The 19,889-nt window shown below is 37.5% G+C and overlaps 1 protein-coding gene across 3 annotated transcripts in view; it reads left to right on the forward strand.

Annotated features, from left to right (window-relative positions):
- Positions 1-356: 356 nt before the first annotated feature.
- TANK (TRAF family member associated NFKB activator) overlaps positions 357-19,889 on the forward strand; it is a 137,480-nt gene continuing 117,947 nt past the window's right edge. For 2 of the 3 annotated variants that reach the window (XM_037850604.1, XM_037850607.1), the window contains exon 1: positions 7,915-7,995. The gene's annotated coding sequence lies outside the window, so the exon portion shown is untranslated. Of the gene's footprint in view, positions 488-7,914; positions 7,996-19,889 lie in introns of those variants that run through there. The other variant, XM_037850605.1, reaches the window with a different exon arrangement.

The following is a 19,889-nucleotide window of genomic DNA, read 5'->3' on the forward strand; positions in this document are numbered from 1 at the left end:
GAATCTGGTCTTTGCCTCTGTTTATAAACATATTGTTTAGGCCACAAAGTGACTTTAAAGGCTAAAGGAGCCATTTATCAAATAAACTTACTTAAAATTTTTTTCATGAAAATATGCTTAATCCAAAAAAATTGGGGGGTTTACAGTTTCTGGATTTTTGTTAAAATGTCCTAACTGTTCAAGTAAAGTACCTTTTGCTTCAAAAGGAAGTCAAAGCTACAGTCACGGGTGGTTTACAGAATATTTTCTGGTAGTCTTTACTTGATTTCAATATCTTGCCACGATTGGCTGTTGATGCTACAAATAAGGAAGTCTTCAAGTCAGGGGATTTCTCAGTGGAAGTTCCCAGTTTGACACAATGGAGAGCTCAGGACAGTTTGTTGGATGGGCTTGCTAGAGCCTGTGGATAAAGCTCCCAGACTGTGTAACCGTCTAGATCTTTACAGAGGAATAGTCTACGAAGGAAGACTTGCAAACTGGAGAAGAGGTAATCAAAATCTTAGTAGTTCCTACCAATTCTCAACATAGCAAGGTGGCCAGGATGTCTTAAACGGGCGTGCTGCAAAGTTTTTCCATTCTTACTTTTGCTAAGTGAGTAATTTATGACATGAGTCAATAATGCCCTTCTGTTCATTGTCATAATTGGTAATTTGGCCTTAAAAAAAAATGGGCTCCCTAGTAAAGACCTAAGAAAATTTTAAATATTATGATCTTGCTATTTTCCAGCTTTTAAGATAGAATTTGTCTCTACTTGAAATTTTTTTTGTCTTTTGGTTCATATCTGGAATGTAAGCCTTCTCCAATGAGTGGTTTATTATAAAATAATGTAAGAGTGAAAGATATGCATCTGGCTTAAGTTATATATAGCTTACTAGATTGCTGTGGGGTTGTTGTTTTTTTTTGCTTGTTTCTGAAAAGTAAATTAAAACTGTATCTATTTATACTTTTTTGGTTACAGCCTGATCCAGCCTGTCCATTCAAACATCAACTCAGTTTTTGTGTATTTCCAACTCATAAGAAATACATCCTAATGAATAATTCTTTACACTAAAGTATTAACCTTATAGACAACTGCATGTCCTATCTTAGAATATTTAAATTTGTATGATTATAGTAATCACCTTGTTCTGTTAACAATTGGCTATTTTATTTTCACAATAAAAAGTAAGCATTAAAGATTATGTAGTATTTTCTTAGGAATAATCATAGGAAAAGTTAGTAATTCAAAAAAAGTAAACATCAAGAATCATTATTGCCATTGTTGTATTAATAGCTGCCCTTTATTGAGTGCCTGCCAGGAGGAGAGGCTGGCAGATCTTCTAGCTAGTAAGTGATAGAGCCAGGGTTTAAACATAAATTCATATAAGTCATTTTTCCATGGCTCTCTGTTACCACTGGCCTGCCTTCACACAGTATTAAAACAGTATTGGAGGTATTTCTTATCCAAACTGCAGGATGAGGGGAAAAAATGCAGGCCAAAAAAGGAAGACGACTTGTCCAAGATCACAAAGCACCCAGTAAGTCCCAGGAGCTAGGTCTCCCTTCTTCTCAACCCACCCGTCTACACACTTCTTCCAGAGTCACTTCCACGTGGGCACAGGTGCACACACAGTTCCGCCTCCAGGCAGTCACCTTCAGAGTCAGGGAAGGACTATCGGGCTATGTACCTGGTCTAACCTGTGGAAGCCTCCTGCACAGCAGCCAAGTTAAGCCTCTGGGTTTCAGCGCAGAATTGGGGCCCCAAAGCAACATCCAGCTATTTCTCTTAAACACTTGTGACCATGAAAGAGAAAGCTAACTGGAAGATTTAAAATAAATCTCTTAAATTCCACCGAAAAAGTTCCAGTTGGAATTTCATTAAATTTATGCACTAATTTGGTGCTTTTATGTAGCGGAGAAAGGGAAGGGCGGTCTGTTTGTTTTGTTTTGTTTTGTTTTGTTTTGTTTTGACAAAAAATATTCTTTCCACTGTATTTTCCAATTACTGCTGGCATTTAGGAAAGTTACTGATTTCATAATTTTACCTTGCATCTGGCCATTTCATTAATCCCTTATTGATTCTAAATAATTGTAGGTAATACACATGTGGTGCCTGGATAGAAAAATCATAATTTTGTCCCCTCCCTTTTTTCTTCTCACCACATTGGCCAGAGTTCTAGAACAGTGTTTAATAACAGGAGCTAGCACTCAACCTTGTCTTGTTCCTGATCTTGGTGGGAATTTCCCTAATGGTTAACATTAAGAATGACGTTGGCTGTTAGTTTGAGATAAATACATTTATCATAAATACCAAATAACTACCGAATAATTTTCCAGCCCTAGTTTACTAAAAGTTTATTTACGAAAAAAAGAAATCAAGACTTCATGTTAAAGTATATTCAATGTCTTTTAGGTATCTTTAGAGATGACTGCATGGTTTTTCTACTTTAAACTATATAGTGCTCTGCCATCTTACAATAGAGTATTTCATTTTTAAAAAATTCCATGTTATCCAAAATCATGTTATGATATGATTGCTCCAGTAATAAAATTAGGTTTATAGTTATAAAGTGTATTTTGTTATTGCTCTAGTTAAAATAATAAAATGTTTAATCAAAATGAACCAACCCAAACCTACACATTTCCTCCTTTTCCCTTCAATCCACATGCTCAGACGCCTCTCTTCTATCATTTTGGCTCCACAAATTGGTTCACAACTCAAACTAACATGGAAGAACAAAAACAGTGTGGCATAAGCCAAGGAACCCTATCCAGGCAGGGCAACCAGATACTCAAATTAAGCAACTTTTCCTATGCTTTGGGCAAAAATGCTATTTTCCTAGGTACAAGCCACAGTTCAGTTATAACCCATAGTGGTATGCAAAATGTGTGTCCAAATTGATTAATCTTGATTCCACTGTATATCAAGAAAATGTGTGCTGATAAAGAAATGCCTGTAATTCACTGAGAATTTTTTCATTCATATTCATAAGTGAAATTAATCTGTATTTTTATTTTCTGATCTATCATTGATAGGTTTTAGTATTAATTTTATGCCAGCTTCATAAAATAAAATGATAAAAATTCCAAACTTTTCTATGTTCTGAAAAAAATATAATTTAATGGACATTATCAGTTCCTTGAAATTTTTAAAGAACAAATCCATAACACTGCTGTTACTCTTTGGGAAGTAATTCTTTAATATCTTTTCCAATGTCTTCTGTTATTATCAGTCTATTAAGGTTTTACACTATGTTTTCACACAGTTAAAGGGTGGGTTTTTTTGTTTAGAAAATGGGTAATATTTTCCTTTCTTTTTTCTACATTAGCATGAAAAAATACACAAATTTTTAATTCTACTTGTAGCTAGTTATCTTTAATTAAAGATTATTTAGAAAATAATTTTTTATCAAAAATTTCAGATTTATTGGTATTCCATTGTACGTTTGTAATCATTGCCATGTCCACACATATACACCTGTTTCAGTACTAATTTTGTCCATTTATATTTTCTCTCTCTTTATTTCCTGTTTGGACATGTGAAAGACCTAATCTCTTGGCTGTGTCACTTTTATAGTTATCTCTTTGTTAAATAATTTTTGCTTTTTATTTTTATTAATATTTTCTTACTGCCCTTTTTTTAGATATTTTACTTTTCTTTTACTCAGTTTATGAGTTGAGTGCTAAGGTCATTTACTTTTATTCTTTCTTGTTTTATAATGAAAATATTTAAAGATAGAAGTTTCTGAGTACCACTTTGAATACATCTTACAAACTTTGATGTCACTTTCACCTTAGCATTATTGTACATGTTTTAATTGTTTCTTATTTAATTGTTTTATTTCTTCCTTAATCCAAGAGTTATTTAGGACAGTAACTTTTTAAAAGTAATTTTTAAATTTAAAAATTTTTAAATTGTGTGGAACATAATTCAAAAGATAAAAAGGAATGCACACTATAAAATGAGTTTCCCTAGCATTCCTGTCCCCCAGTCTTCCAGTTCCTCTCTCCCAAGGCAATCACTGTTACCAGCTTCTTGCCTTCCAGAGAGGCCCCATGTTTTGTTTTACTCTTTCACTTAACAATGTTTTTTTGGAAATTGTTCTATATTAATACATGTTAGTGTTGCTTCATTCTTTTAAACAGCTATATCATATTCTTTTGTATGGGAGTCCAACGTGATTTATTTAACTAGCCCCCAATTAATGGATACTTAAGCTGTTTGCAATCCTTTGCTACTGCAATAATGCTGCAATGAAAATCTTTTTTTTATTTTGGCAAAACACACGTAACATAAAATTTACCATTAGCGATGATTAGTAAATTCATGATGTCATGCAGCCATCAACATTATCTAATTCCAGAACAATTTCATCACCCCCAAAAGAAATCCCATACCCATTAAGCAGTCACTCCCCATTTCTCCCTCCCCCCAGCCCCTGGCAACCACTTATCTGCTTTCTGTCTCTATGGATTAGTCTATTCTGGACATTTGATACAAATGAAATCAAAGAAGCTGTGGCCTTATGTATATGGCTTCTTTCATTTAGCATAAGGTTTTTAAGGTTCAGTCACATTGTAGCAACACACAACTTCCAACATTAACTTAAGAAAAAATAAGAGATTCCAACAAACCAATTACTAATAAAGATATTGAATCAGTCATCAAAAACTTCCCAACGATGAAAAGCTCAAGACCAGATGGCTTCACAGGGAACTTCTACCAAACATTCAAATAAGACTTAACTCCAATTCTGCTCAAACTCTAACAAAAAATTAAAGAGGAGGGGGTACTCCCTGACTCATTCTACAAGGCAAATTTCGCTTTCATACCGAATTCGGATAAACATACCACAAGAAAAGAAAATTACAGACCAATATCTTTTATGAATATAGGTGCTAAAATCCACAACAAAATATGAGCAAATTGAATCCAACAGCATAGTAAAAGAATTATACACCATGATCAAGTGGGATTTATCCCTGGTATGCAAGGTTGGTTCAACATGAGAAAATCAATTAATGTAATACACCACATTAACAGAATAAACAGAAAAAAAACAACACAGGATCATCTCAATTGATGCAGAAAAGGCATTAGACAAAATGCAGCTTCCTTTCTTGATTAAAACACTTAGGATATTAGGAATAGAAGGAAATGTCCTCAACATGGTTAAGGGCATATATGAAAAGCTCACAGCTAATATCCTGCTTAATGGTGAAAGACTGAAAGCTTTCCCTCTAAGATTGGGAACGAGACAAGAATGCTCACTGTCACCACTGTTACTTGACATTTTACTGGAAGTTCTAGCCAGAGCAGTTAGGGAAGAAAAAGAAATAAAAGGCATCCAAATTGGAAAGGAAGAAGTAAAACTTTCCCTATTTACAGATTGTTCTAGTCTGCTAATGCTGCCAGAATGCAAAACACCAGAGATGGATTGGCTTTTATAAAAGGGGGTTTATTTGGTTATGCAGTCACAGTCTAAAGGCCATAAAGTGTCCAAGGTAACACATCAGCCATCGGGTACCTTCACTGGAGGATGGCCAGTGGTGTCCGGAAAACCTCTGTTAGCTGGGAAGGCACATGGCTAGCATCTGCTCCAGAGTTCTGGTTTCAAAATGGCTTTCTCCCAGGACGTTCCTCTCTAGGCTACAGCTCCTCTTCAAAATGTCACTCTCAGTTGCTCTTGGGGCATTTGTCCTCTCTTAGCTTCTCCAGAGCAAGAGTCTGTTTTCAACAGCTGTCTTCAAACTGTCTCTCATCTGTAGCTCCTGTGCTTTCTTCAAAGTGTCCCTCTTGGCTAAATGTCACTCACAGCTGCACTGAGTTCCCTCTGCCCCTCAGCTCATTTATATGGCTCCACTGATCAAGGCCCACCCTAAATGGGTGGGGCCACGCCTCCATGGAAATATCCAATCAGAGTCATCACCCACAGCTGGGTGGGGCGCATCTCCAAAGAAACACTCAAAGAAATCTAATCAAAACTGGTAACGCCCGCCCACACAAGATTACATCAAAGATAATGGCATTTGGGGGACACAATTCATTCAAACTGGCACACAGATGATATGCTCCTATATACAGAAAACCCTGAAAAATCCACAGTATAGCTCCTAGAGCTAATAAATGAATTTAGCTGAGTGGTGGAGTAGAAGATCAACACCCCCAATCAGTAGTGTGTCTATACACAATGAACAATCAGAAGGGAAAATCATACACCAGTATGAAAATCCTGTATTTTATCCATGATTGTTCTGTAAACCCACAATTTCTTTAATAAAAATAAAATAATAAGCCCCCCATCTTCAAGATAACCCATGCAGAATGCACTGCAACTTGTCAGGTTTTTAAATCCTTAGACGTATTGGCCTAAGGGAAGAAGTGAGTGTAAACATCTACTGTTCCAAAGTATAGGGAGAAATTGGTGTAATCAGAACCTGATCCTCTTGCTCTGACAGGAAAAGATACCGTCTTAGGAACAGCAAAATGGGCACCATATGGCCAGAAGAAAGAGAGCTCAAGAACTCCAAAGCTAAGCTTGAGTACTTTCTGGTTGAAAAGAGAATCATGGGCTGAAGAGCTATTCAGGCATGGCTGACCAAGAACACTAGGACAGAAGAAGCAATGTCAACTTTGAAAATTTCAAGTGTCTGGATACAAAGCTTTGCTCTAAAGCAGGTGCTACCTACCAACAATAAATGGCATTCACAGTCACTTTTAATATTGTGCTTGTGCTTGGTGATGAAGTATTTTCCAATCACCATTAACCCATGATGGACCACTTGTACGAAACTGGTGAGAGTATTAAAAAGAAAGAGATTGTGTTATGTAAACCATACTTCAATAAAGCTATAGCATTTTTTTAAATTAAATAAATACATCATCACCAAGGAAGCTTCTGAGAGTGCCATGTGGCTACAGCCAGATGCAATCAATCTTCCTCCAAAGTAGAGAGTCTGGCCTTCAGCGCTCTCAGGAAGCTTCCACATCTGCTGCAGATTTGACTGCTCCGTTTTCCTGAGAGGAATCCCAGGGATGACCTTGGCTGTGAAGGAGTCAGCGTGACAGGAGTGACTCCGGACAACACCTCATTTACAGAGCAGTCTAAAGTCTACAAAGAGCTTTTGCTTGCCTTATTGAATTTGATCCTCTAAATCATCTATCCAGTGAAGTAGGTTATCATGTCCTCGTTTGTCAGACAAGAAAAAATGAAGATTCATTTAGGTTAAGCAATTGGCCTGAGCAAGTTAAGTATCAGAGCTAAAACTGAGAGTACCAGCACATTTGTTGCAGTAGCTATCTAAAATTTCTCTCTTGGAGGATACTCGATATGGCTCGGAATAATGGGGAATTTTTAATTCATGCAAAATTTTCTAATAAAAGTTTACTTTCATAAGGCCATTTACCAACCATTCAACTTGAGCAAGTATATTTAATAACAAAGTTTACTTACTAGCTGGGGAAAAAGGAAATGGGTGTGTGGAGTTGGGGGGGGTGTAAAGAAGTATTGTTTCTTAGAATGTTCACCTTTACCACCTTAATCACTTTCACATGAGGATCTGTTGAAAATGCAGGTTCCTGGACTTCATCCCAGTTGTTCTGAACCGGAATCTCTGGGGCGGAGGGGTCGGTTGGTGAATCTGTATCTTTAACAGCCTCTCAGGCGATTCTTGTATACTCACATACAGGGTCATGTCAAATCTGACTATTAATTATTTGGCAAAAATCTAGCTAAGACCTTCAGGTGACCTTTAAATTTGACACTGCTTTCCTTTCCGTCGTTCTGTTTTCCGTGAGAGGTGGAGCCGGGTAGGGTGAGGCAGGGTGAGGCTGGGTGAGGCTGGGCGGGGCTAGGCGGGGCCGTTCTGGCCTTGCTTAGTGGAAGGTGAAGGGTTAATAACCTCGCGCGCAGGCGCCGCCCTCTGAACTGGAACCGAAAGCAACTTCCGGTTGGAGTCGCTTGGTCGGGTGCCGCCGACGTGAGGCGTTAGAGACGGAGGCTGAATCCCTCAACTGTGAGTAGGAAACTTTGTTAACGAGTTGGCGGGTCCGAGTCCGCCAAGTACGGCGGCGGAGAGCTTGTGCGTGTGAGCGAGAGGGACGCGCCGGCAGCATGCGCGCTGCAGGCAAAGAAGCGCAGGAGCTGCAGTTCTCAGAAAGGGAGGAGTTTTGTGCGAGAGAAGGAGCCTTGGACCGGTCCCGAAGCGGAGCCCGGGAGGGGTTTTCCCGGCTCGCGGCGTGGGCACCGCAACGACGGCCCCCGCCTCAGCGGCTCCTGGGGAGGGAGCCGGCCCGACTCCACGTCAGCCGCTCTCGGTGACTGACTTCTTTGCCCGGAAAATGGGGGTGACGGGACCTGTGGGATCAGGTGAACAGTGGATCCCGTCAGGGACAGGGACTGCCTCTCAGAAGCAAGTATTATTGTGGTTACTCTTTCGAAAACTTATTAATAGGTTCTTTCTGTTGTTTTTCCCAAAGCTGTTGCATAATTTCTTTCTCTGCTTTCCTGTGTGGTGTCATCATAGCCTTGTCAATGAGAGGTTGGGTAACTTCGCAGAGGGTCACGGGGGGAATGGTAGCCGAAGCGGAAAGAGCAGAAGCAAACCCTGCCCCCACTGGGAACCCAGGCGTTAGGTAGAGTCCCCACCCCGGTGTAATCTGATTGGCATGGAGTTACAGGCTTTGTAAAATGTGTGCTCGTGGATAAGTCAAGAAAGAAGGGGGAAGATACTCGAACCAAAAAGGAATGCCTCTCTTGTTATGTTGTAATAAGCAAAAGTGGAGAGCAGCCTTGCTGTGTAAAGTGCCCTTTTCCTCACGGAGATGCTTTTGACAAGTTATTAAAAGGGAGAAATGGTAATCAAGTTCATACTTTCTGTGAAAGGAAGTAAAATGATCTGCCTACCTACCACGGTTGGAGTACACATTTCAAGCGAGAGGTGGTAGAGAAGTAAGCACTGTATTCTGTTGAGAGAAAAAATTGTCCCCTTCATTTGGGAGGGCGAAAAAACCTTCATGATTAAATGATGCAAGCGTGTATAAAGCAGAAAGTGAAACGCTTCTCTCTCCCCAACCATAAATAATCCAAGGTCTTCCACATCTCTTACACGTGCATAAGCATACCTATTTATCTTTCTTTGAAAATAAGATTACACATACTGTTCCATGATTTGCTTTTTTAGTGTCTGCATGGTATTCCATTGTTTGGATGTACCATATTATAGTTAAGTATTTCTTAATATGGCCTGTCCATATATTTTACCTTTTATCTTTAGAATTATATATATATTTTTTAAATTAAGATGCAGCTATATTAATCCTTTGTGACATACATGGCAAATGTTTTAAAGAACTATCGGCCTTTTTGTTTTAAATGTCCAGACTTTCAGTTTGTTCAAACACTACAATTACATGGAACTTTGAATAGGAAGTGAGCTATGGTAGGTCTGTATAGATTAGAATGAAATAGCAACACATCCTAAAGTAATTGGGTAGAGAATAAAAATATATATTCGGGGCCCCCTGAAGAGCTGGGGGAGGATGCAGAGGTGTTGGACTTCCTCACCTGGATTGTTGCTGATGTTCTCACAAATGGGGACTGACAGCTTGATGTGCTGAGCCCTCTGTGTTGGGGCTTGCGCCTTTGAAGCTTGTTGCTGGGAGGAGAGGCTAAACCTGCTTATAATTGTCCTAAGAGGCTCCCCCTGAGTTGCCTCTTTGTTGCTCAGATGTGGCCATCTCTAACTAAGCCACCTTGGCGGGTGGTCTTGCTGCCTTCCCCCCCTATGTGTGACCTGACTCCCAGGGGTGTAAATCTGCCAGGCAACTCCCGGGGATGAATCTGGACCCGGCATCGTGGGATTGAGAACATCTTCTTGACCAAAAGGGGGATGCAAAATGAAACGAAATAAAACTTCAGTGCCTGAGAGGTTTCAGATGGAGTAGAGAAGTCACTCTGGTGGACACTCCTTTTTTTTTTTTTTTTTTTTTTTTATGTTTTTCTGATGGACATTCTTATGCACTATATAGATAACGCTTTTTAGGTTTTAATATATTGGAATAGCTAGAAGTAAATACCCGAAACTACCAAACTCCAACCCAGTAGCCTTGACTCTTGAAGAGCAATTGTATAACAATGTAGCTTACAAGGGGTGACAGTGTAATTGTGAAAACCCTGTGGATTGCACTCCCTTTATCCAGTGTATGGATGGATGAGTAGAAAAATGGGAACAAAACCTAAATGAAAAATAAGCTGGGATGGGAGGGGTGATTTGGGTGTTCTTTTTTTATTTTTATTTTTTATTCTTATTCTTTCTGGTGTAAGGAAAATGTTCAGAAATAGATTGGGGTGATGAATGCACAACTATAAGATGGTACTGTGAACAGTTGATTGTACACCGTGGATGATTGTATGGTATGTGAATATATCTCAATAAAACTGAATTTTTTAAAAAAAATGCCCAGACTTTGTATCTTACTGAAAAAGGTAGACCCCACTCAAAAATTATTAAAACGTTCTCCTATATTGTCAGTTAATTATTTTTATAGTGTTTTGTGCTTTAATCATTAAAACACTGAAAATGTACATCCCTGTATACATAACATAGGGATATAACTTTGTTTATTTTGACTGATTGGGTGGTCATTTTGCCTAAAATTATTTGTTGAAATCTGTTCTTTCCCAACTAATTGGAAATGTCACCTTAATATAGTACATCTCACATGTATTTGGGTTTCAGACTTTTCTGTTGCTTTGGTCTATTTTTCACTTCCTATACAAATACCACTCTGCTTTATGGTATTTTTAGTAATTCATAGGGAAAATCCTTCTTTTTCTTTTTCAAATTTTATTAAATATAATTCATTCTCTCTCAGATAAAATTTAAAACAAACTGTCTTCCGTTAAAATAATCCCTTTGGGATTTTAGCCATTACATTCTCTAATATTTTTGGCTATTATGTAGATGAGTGTTTGTATCTGGCCAACGTTCTAAACTTACTAGTTTTAATAAATTGTTTCTCTTGAATTTTCTAGAAAAATAATTATGTAAATATAATGATAATATTATCTCTTTCTTTATACTTATTTCTTTGGCTTAATGAATTGCTATCTTCCCCAGAACAATGATGAATTATAACAGTGATTCTGGCCATCTTTATCTTGTTACTTAGTTTGGGAATGTTTTGGCTAAGTCACTATTAAATAAGTGATTTACTGTTAATTTCCCCAAAATGCTATTTATCAAGCTAAAAAAAAGTCCTTTAATATTTCCAGCTTACTAGGATTTTTACAGAGACCAAATGTTTGGATTGTGTCCACAGTGTTTTCTTTCTTTCTCCCCCCCCCCCCCCCCCCCCCCCCCCCCCCCCCCCCCCTTTTCTTTCTTTTTGCTTTGGCTAGCACTTTGAGAATAATATTAAATAATAGATTTTGGTTATCCATTTGATATATATATTTCCTGTTATGTTAAGACAATGTCCTTTCATTAATACTTAACTAAACATTTTTATCAGGAATGGAAGTTGAATTTTGTCAAATGGCTTTTCAGCATCTATTACAACCTGCTGTATGTGTTTTTCTTCCTTGACTTTTAGGATGGTGTTTTTTTTTTTTTTTTTAGTAGATTTCCAGTGTGTGAAGCAGCCTTCCACTTTGTCATCATGTAATATTTAAACATATATTGGTTTTTTTTTTATAACATTTTTATTAAAATCAGTGAGTGAGTTTCATCTTAGTCATCTTTTTCTGTGCTGTCTTTGCCAGGTTTTGATATCAGGGTTTATGCTGGCTTCATAAAAAGAAATGGACAAGTTTCTTCTTTCTGCGCTCTGAAGTAATTTAAATAGCAGAAAAATCTCTGTTCTTTGAAGGTCTGAAAGAATTCACTTATAAAACCATCTGAGCCTTAGTAACATTGTTCATAAAACAGCAACATTATTCAGCAAAAAGGTGCAGAACTTAAAACAAACAAAAACTTCTCAAAGTAAATTCAAATAAATGAAAAGCTCTGAGATACCAATAAAGTTAAGAACAAAGAAGAAATGGTGTACTGAACCTAGTCGTTTTTACCCATTTTTTTCATGGTGAGGGGAAATGCAGTAGTTGGACTAAGGCTGATAAGTAAAATGCCTTACTGTTCTTCCTCTTCTATACTGCAGTTACCTTGTAAAAGAAGGGCTGTTGCTTTCACTTGGGCAGGTTCCTCTATGACCTGAAAGAAACCAAGAATGAAACTCAACTGGGGAAGCATCAGTTTCGCTTTGTTGTCACTAGCTTCCTAATATTGCCAGGAAATATTTTACTTTAGAGATAGTGACCAAGCTGATATTCTACTGTAGCCAGATCCCATAGGGCAGTTTCAAAATGAGTGGGTGAAAAAATAAACAAGCTCAATATGCCTTACTTATTTAACATGAAGTGAAAACCATTAGCACAGTACAGGTATTTATGTGTGGTTTGTACACAAGCGTAGAGCAGGGCTGACTGACTTTTAAGGAATACAAAACTAGTCACCTAGCCAAAACTCACCTTTTTACTTGACTACTAGTTCACTGTTAATATGTAGATAATAGTGTATTATGTAATATTTGGTAGGATTAACTTTTATAAATTATAAAATTTTGATATAATTTTGATCACTTTCAAGAATATGATCTTAGGCAGGTAATGTAAGTTGGTAATAATACGTCTGTGAACTGTGATGTATGCCTCAAGACATTCATAAGTGTATTTGCAGCAGGATACAGGCATTATATAAATGGCTTGGATATTCATTTGAGTATTTTAATCTATGGTTCATTAGTCTGGCAAAAATAATTATTGACATGATTTGGGGACTCATGGACAAGGACTTTGCTTGTTTTTAAAAATCATACCCGTTATTCAAAAATAAATAGTGTGTCGATATAAAGGTTCACTACTCTAACTAGTCTTAGGTGATGTAATTAGCTATTACCACTATTTATCCTTTTTATTTCTAATTTTCTTGTAAGCATGGATATTACTGTTTAATTTCAGCTCATTTATGTTCAATTATGTCAAGCCAACTTTTAGTTTCTATTTCCAGTGGGATTTATGCTATTCTCCCCTTCACCTCCCACCATGCTGTCTCCTGCACTTGATGCCATGGTTTTGAATCATGGCTAAAGGGAAAGAGGAGACTATTATCTAGGATAGGGAACAAAAATCTTTCTATAATCCTGAGTAATTTTCAGGATGGGGGATATAGAAAATATCAATTGAACACTACCTTGTGGGTGGATGGTGAGTTAGTGTGCAAACTCTTTTCAACTAGGAGTAATGTGACAGCTGTTCAGAAACGTTGAGGGAGATTGGAACAGGCAGTGTACCAGGCACTATGAAACTGAAACAAGCCTTTGGGACCTATTTCGTACATGTGTCAAGCAGGTAATTTTGCTGTAGAGTGACTTGCTATAAGAACAGAAATCAGGAATTGGAGAAGGAGCGAGATAAAGGGTATGTTATTTTGACTTGTTTAAAGAAACTGTCAGAGCTGGTCAGCAAATCAACTGTTATTGTGGGATATTTAAATGTAACATTTAACTGTAATGTAACTTCATGGCTTCATATATATGCTGACTCAACTAAAAATGCTCTTCTCTTGATGCTGATGTTTCTTAACCTTTTAAAATCCGTATTTCCTTTTTGATAAACATCTTAATCTTACAAATCCTAGATTTTAATATATGCTCCTCTTTCCCATATGCCCGTCCCCCACCTCCCTACACGGAATGTAAACTTTCGTCTCTAGTTTCCCCATCCTAGAAGATTCTGCTTTCTTTATATGATTTATCAAAACATATTTTTAATATTAAATAGGTATTCTTAAACTGCATATCCTTCCCTCCATCTCCAGATTCTAACATGGTCCCTGCTCAGAGGAGAGGATATTCCTTTCACATCTCTCAGGTCGCTGAGCACAGCTAACTTAGGAGTACCATGTTTATGTTTACCTCAGAGGGGTAGACTATCACATGCCCAGTTTCCTTTGTGTCACACTGTTTACTTGTGCACTTGAATCCATAGCATTTGATAAACAGGCTAAGAGAAAGGAGTATCATTGGAGCCACTGGAGAAAAGTTGGCAGTGGCAGCGGTGGGCAGCTGAGAGTAGGTTAGACTCAAGACTTCCTTCTTTTAACTCTAGAGAGACAGCACAGAAAGTTTAACCATGGTCTAACATCCAGCAAAATGGAGAACCTGGACTGAGGAGCTTTTGGGTTTTTTCGGTAGCATTGTCTTACCTTGTTTATCCTGATTGATTTGACCAACCAGCAAATGGAAAAACTACAAAATCCAGATTATGACACTGCTAGATCTATGATATTTAAGTTCCTGTTATTTCATCTGCCTGATTGGAGCACAGTAACAGTGTAGTGCGGTGTACTGTAAGTATATATGTTACTGAAGTTTACAACCTGGAAAGTGAGAAGAGAAATGCAAGCTGTCATTTGGAGAATTGGCTTCTTGATTTATAGAACACTTAAAAGTGGAAATGGTCCTCAGTAAATGTTGGGAGTGACAGTTCCTTCCATTTCCTTTCTTCAAGTAAGGAAAACACACTTTATACTTTGAGTGTCTTTAATCATCCAAGACAGAGGGTGTCCTTTTATGTACTCTCCTTTTTTGTCCCTGATGCTTTTCGTGGGTGTGGAGGCAAACATAAAGCTGAATTCAAAAACACAGGATGTGTCTCTCACTCACTTACTCACCTTTTCATCTGCTAAGCTCTTACATTAGAAGGTGGCAACTTTTCTGAAATAGAATGTCAACTCTTATTGTTATTCATACCCCAAGGGGTTAGGAAAGTCTGGTGGCTTTCTTTTTTAAGGGCAAAGTAGAGGGGGTAGCAGTCACTCTTGGTGAGTTCCTTCCCTCATCCTGAAACTTCTTTACATTTGAATTGCCCTCTCACCACAAGTGAGAATCCTGGCTGAACACTTACCCAGAAGCTCAGCAGTAGGGGCCTTTCACACCTCCCAAATCACCCACACATGCCTCTACTACCCCACAAAAATTAGAACTTATTAAAGAATTACTAATCATCCTGGAGTGGAAGGGCTGAGAAATTTACCTTTAAGCCTGTGGTTCTTTTCAAACTTGAAGTCCCAATGTATAAAAATGATCAAAGTTGAGCTGCTCTACAGATTGAACTGGATAGTTGGGCATGGAATATTATTTGGCCCACACATCCCCAGCCTTAGAGTTGCTCCCAAAGCACCACTACTTGCCCTTAGGCTTCATAATAGTGGTTTGAAAATACTGCCCTGAACCAGTATTAAATAATGCCTTATTATTTTCTTTAACCAGGTTTGGTTGACTATCATTTGGCAGCATAGTGCTATAGAATAAAGCAACAGGTTTACGGTATGTATGGTGTAATAAGAGTTTCATTTTAGGCCTTGTGTATGCCAGTGCAGTCCCCCTGCCTGCAACCATGGTCTACCCCACCATGTTCTTCAACATAGCCATTGACTATGAGCCCTTGGAGGGCATCTTCCTTCGAGCTGTCTGCAGACAAAGTTCTATAGACAGCAGAAAATTTTCGTGCTCTGAGCACTGGGGAGAAGGATTGGTTATAAGGGTTCCTGCTTTCACAAAATTATTCCTGGGTTTATGTGCCGGGGTGGTAACTTCACACGCTATAATAGCACTGGTGGCAGGCCTATCTACGGGGAGAAATTTGAGGATGAGAACTTTGTCCTGGAGCATGCGGGCTCCGGCATCTTGTACATGGCAAATGCTGGACCCAACACGAATGGTTCCCAGTTTTTCATCTGCACTGCTAGGACTGAGTGGTTGGAGAGGAAGCACGTGGTCTTGGCAAGGTGAAAGAGTCCATGAATATTGTGGAAGCTATGGAGTGCTTTGGGTTCAGGAATGTTAAGACCAGAAAGAAGATCACCATTGCCAACGGTGGACAAGTCTAATAAATTTGTTTTAAGTTTTGTCTTAACCACCAGACCATTCCTTCTGTAGCTCAGGAGAACATCCCACTTCCCCTGGTCTGCTCTCAGTATCCTATCATCTTTGTGCTCTTGCTGCAGTTCTTTGATTTCTACATTATCCTTCCACCTCCAAGTCTAGCTGGATTGCAGAGTTAAATTTATGATTATAAAATAAAAACTTAAACCAAAAAAAAAAAAGAGAGATCATTTTAAAAGAACTGTTAGAAATTAAAAATATGATTTTAAAAAATGAAAAATTTGATAATTTAGAAGATAAAGTTGAGGGTATCTCTTAAAAAGTAGAGGAAAGAAATAGAAAATAAGAGAAAAAAGGTCTGAAAATTAGAGAACCAGTTCAGGAGATTTAACATCCAAATAGGAGGAGCCCCAAAAGAGATGTAGAAGGAAGAAAAATGCTCCAAAAAATAATTCAAGGAAATTTCCAGTAACTGAAGCATGAATTTTCCAGATTGAAAGGGCTCACCGTGCACCCATTGTAATGAATGTAAGTATTCCATACCAAGAAATACGGTTCTGAAATTTCAAAATACCCGGAGACAGAGAAAAAAATCCTACCAGTTTCCAAAGAAAAAGAATAGGTTAAGTTACAAGATCAGAAATCAAAATGAGTCTGGACTTCAACAAAAATAAATGGAAGCTAGAAAACAGCATAACAGGTCTTTCAAAATTCTGAGGAAAACTTTGTTTTAACCTAGAACTCTTAACCTGACCTAACTATCAATTAAGGACTAAGAGTAGAGTAAAGATATTTTTCAGTTACACAGGGTCTCAAAAAATTACTTCCCAAACACTCTTTCTCAGGAAGTTACTGGAGAGTTTGTACCACCAAATGGGGAATAAAACAAGAAAGAGAAGATTTGGGATACTGAAAACAAGGAATTCAACTAGAGAGAGATGGACTAAGGGCATCCCAAATCAAGGTGAAAGAAGGTCCTAGGGTAAAAAGCTTTCCTCTAGGCATAGAGAGCGAACAGTCTAGATAGAGCAAGTTAGAAACTCGAGAGATTCCTCTAAGATGAAATTGATAGAATACCTGAAGAGTCTGAATATATTGTAGAGTAGTATTAGTGGATAATAGGAAGTAAAGCAAACAGGTTTTTTCAGGGTAAAATTTTTCAAGAAAGGAAAAGCAGCCATAGTATTATGTGGCTCTGCAGTGAATACTGACACAGTCATAAGAAAGAAAAAGCTGGATGTTAGTCTAACCAAAAATAGGATTTAACAATATTGGGAGAATGGGGAGGATAGGAAGTATGTGTGTATTGGCTGTTTAAAGGGAGCTAAATCCGTATTTTGCTTAGTGGGAAGACAGCAGATAATGCCAAAACTGAAAAATCAATAATGGCAACATTAGCACATTATTTAGAGATACAGAAGTCAGTATCAAAGAATCCAGCAAAAGAGTCGAAAGTTGTTGCCACAGTTGAAACAGGAAAACGGAGGGGAGAGAGTGGGCGAGTACTGTTTTTCTGTTTGACTCATTAAAATATCTGTATAGACTCTGCCTCTCTTTGCACCTGAGAAAATGGCAGCACAGGAGCCCAAGTCAGTGCTGTTTGTGTATCTGAGTAACATTTATCAATCACCCATTGCAGAAGCAGTTTTCAGAAAACTTCTGAGCAAAATATTTCAGACAATGGCAGGGTAGATAGTGCCACGACATCCATACATGAGATAGAAAACCCTCCAGATTATTGAGGGCAAAATTGTATGAAGATGCATGATATTCCTGTGAATCAAATTAGCCAAGCAGGTACCAAAGAAGACTTTGCCACATTTGTTTATTGTCTATGTATGGATGAAAGCAGTCTGAGAAATTTGAATAGAAAAGGTAGTCAAGTTAAAACTGCAAAGCTAAAATTGAACTTCTTGGGAAGCTGTCATTCACAAAAACAACCTATTGAAGATCCCTATTATGAGAATGATTCTGACTTTGAGACTGTGTACCAACAGTGTGTCAGGTAAAGTATTTTTGGAGAAGTCACAGTAAAGCTGCATCCGTTCATTGCTAAATGGCAACAATGATTAACCACTTTACAGTAATGTTCTAGGTTTTTCAGTCAATGTGGTAAAGTGTAATGTTTCCTAGCTCAAGGCCATAACTGCTTTTTTTAAATTGACTTACTGTTTTTTATCTTAAGAAGTAATTGTAGATGGAAATGAAGTGTTGGCAGAAGAATTAATAAAAATCTTTGATTCAGACAGTTTATGGGGTACATTTAAATATTCTTAAACAAATAGGACCTTTTATCTTGCCCCCAATTACAAAAATAGTGGAAATAACAAAGTAATGAAACCACAAAATACAATGTTATGTGTGTGTTTGTAACAATTATTTCTTCCCAGTGTTTAACTTAAGGTACTAATCCAGTGACAGATAGCATTCTAATATGCTTAATTAGGATCTTAATAAATAATGAAAATAAAGCATCACTTAAGGTTTCCAAGTCAATATCTCAGCCCATTGAGACTTTTAAATAATCTGCCTCTTTAGGAAGTTGACCTGGAAAACTGGATGGACAGATGCCCTCTATTCACCCTATTTCTACCTCTTGTCTTTTACCCCAGGGCCTTTTATTGAATTACATAGCCTAGTCATAGGAGTTCACAATCTTTTTGAAATTATTCTAATTCACATTCACCCATAGTGTACACTTGTATATTAAAAGGATAGAAAAGAGAGAGTGATTTATGGAATTAATCTTTAGCACCCTCTGATTATTCTTAATTTTTCTTTATCTAGTTTATTTCATGAGGAAGTCAGCATTTTGCTCCCATTTGGACCACTTGGCTTCTGAAAATTAATATATCCGGAAAGAACACTGTATACACCTTTTATCTTAAGCTCACTTTGACAAATTTGTCTGTTTTTGTATGCACGTATAACCCAAATGTCAAATACATATTGGCTTAGATGGAAAAAAAAGGTTTAAAAAGCTGGAAAAACAGAATTCTATTATGTTGAAGTCCTTACATAATATATTCTGTTATTCTATGAGCGTTTCATTTATAGGAGAATAAAGGTAATTTCTGTGTACTTTAAGATAACGAATTACAAATTCATTTAGGTATATATCAGAAAAGATCTTTTTCAGAATAAACTGGGAAGTATAAAAATACAACTGAGATATTATATATGTATGTATAACTTTGATAAAAATAAAAACTAAATTAGTAGAAAAAGAGAGATTGGGCTTTAGCATCAGGGAGACCTAGATCATCTGGTTCTTCCACTTTCTGTTTCTATGACCTTAGTCAACTTAGGTAACTTTTTCTTTTGCTCACAGTTTCCTCATTTGTGAAGGGAATATAATATATGCTACAACAGAGAGAATATTAAAATGAAATAGTTTATGTAAAGCACCTAGCAAATAATGTGAATTCAGTAGGTGTCAGTTCCTAACCTGTCCCTAGTGTTTCCCAAGAGGAAATAGGGAACCACTTCCTTCATTGTTGGCATGCTTGCCATTAAAGCAGAAAACTGAGATTGGCCTTCTGGTCCATGGGTGTGTGCCCCTTTGGATTGAAGGCAAGTGGTTGGGGTCTAGGTCTTCCGTCAGCTATCTGCAGATAGTTTTAGACTTTAAATAGAATCAGGATAATTAAGGTACTGATAAGCAGGAGCATCAAGTTCAAAGGTCAGTGCTGCTTAGTGGTAGAAGAGCTGTGATCATTCATTTTCTCTCAACACAAACTTCAGTGCACAGGCCATTAATAGCCTCTTCCATTAATAGAGAAAACATTTGTCATACAGACTAATGAGTTGTGGAAATTTCATGGAACCAGTATCAATCAAGTGCTATTGCTCTGGTCCACCTGCCAAAGTTTCAAAATACCTTCATTTATTTACTTTCTAGAAAGTCTTTCTACCTCAGCAACTATTTTTATTTCCAGATTGTTTGTACTCCTCTGGAACAGTG

This window comes from Choloepus didactylus, chromosome 9 (genome assembly GCF_015220235.1).
Source record: "Choloepus didactylus isolate mChoDid1 chromosome 9, mChoDid1.pri, whole genome shotgun sequence".
Classification (NCBI taxonomy): Eukaryota; Metazoa; Chordata; class Mammalia; order Pilosa; family Megalonychidae; genus Choloepus; species Choloepus didactylus.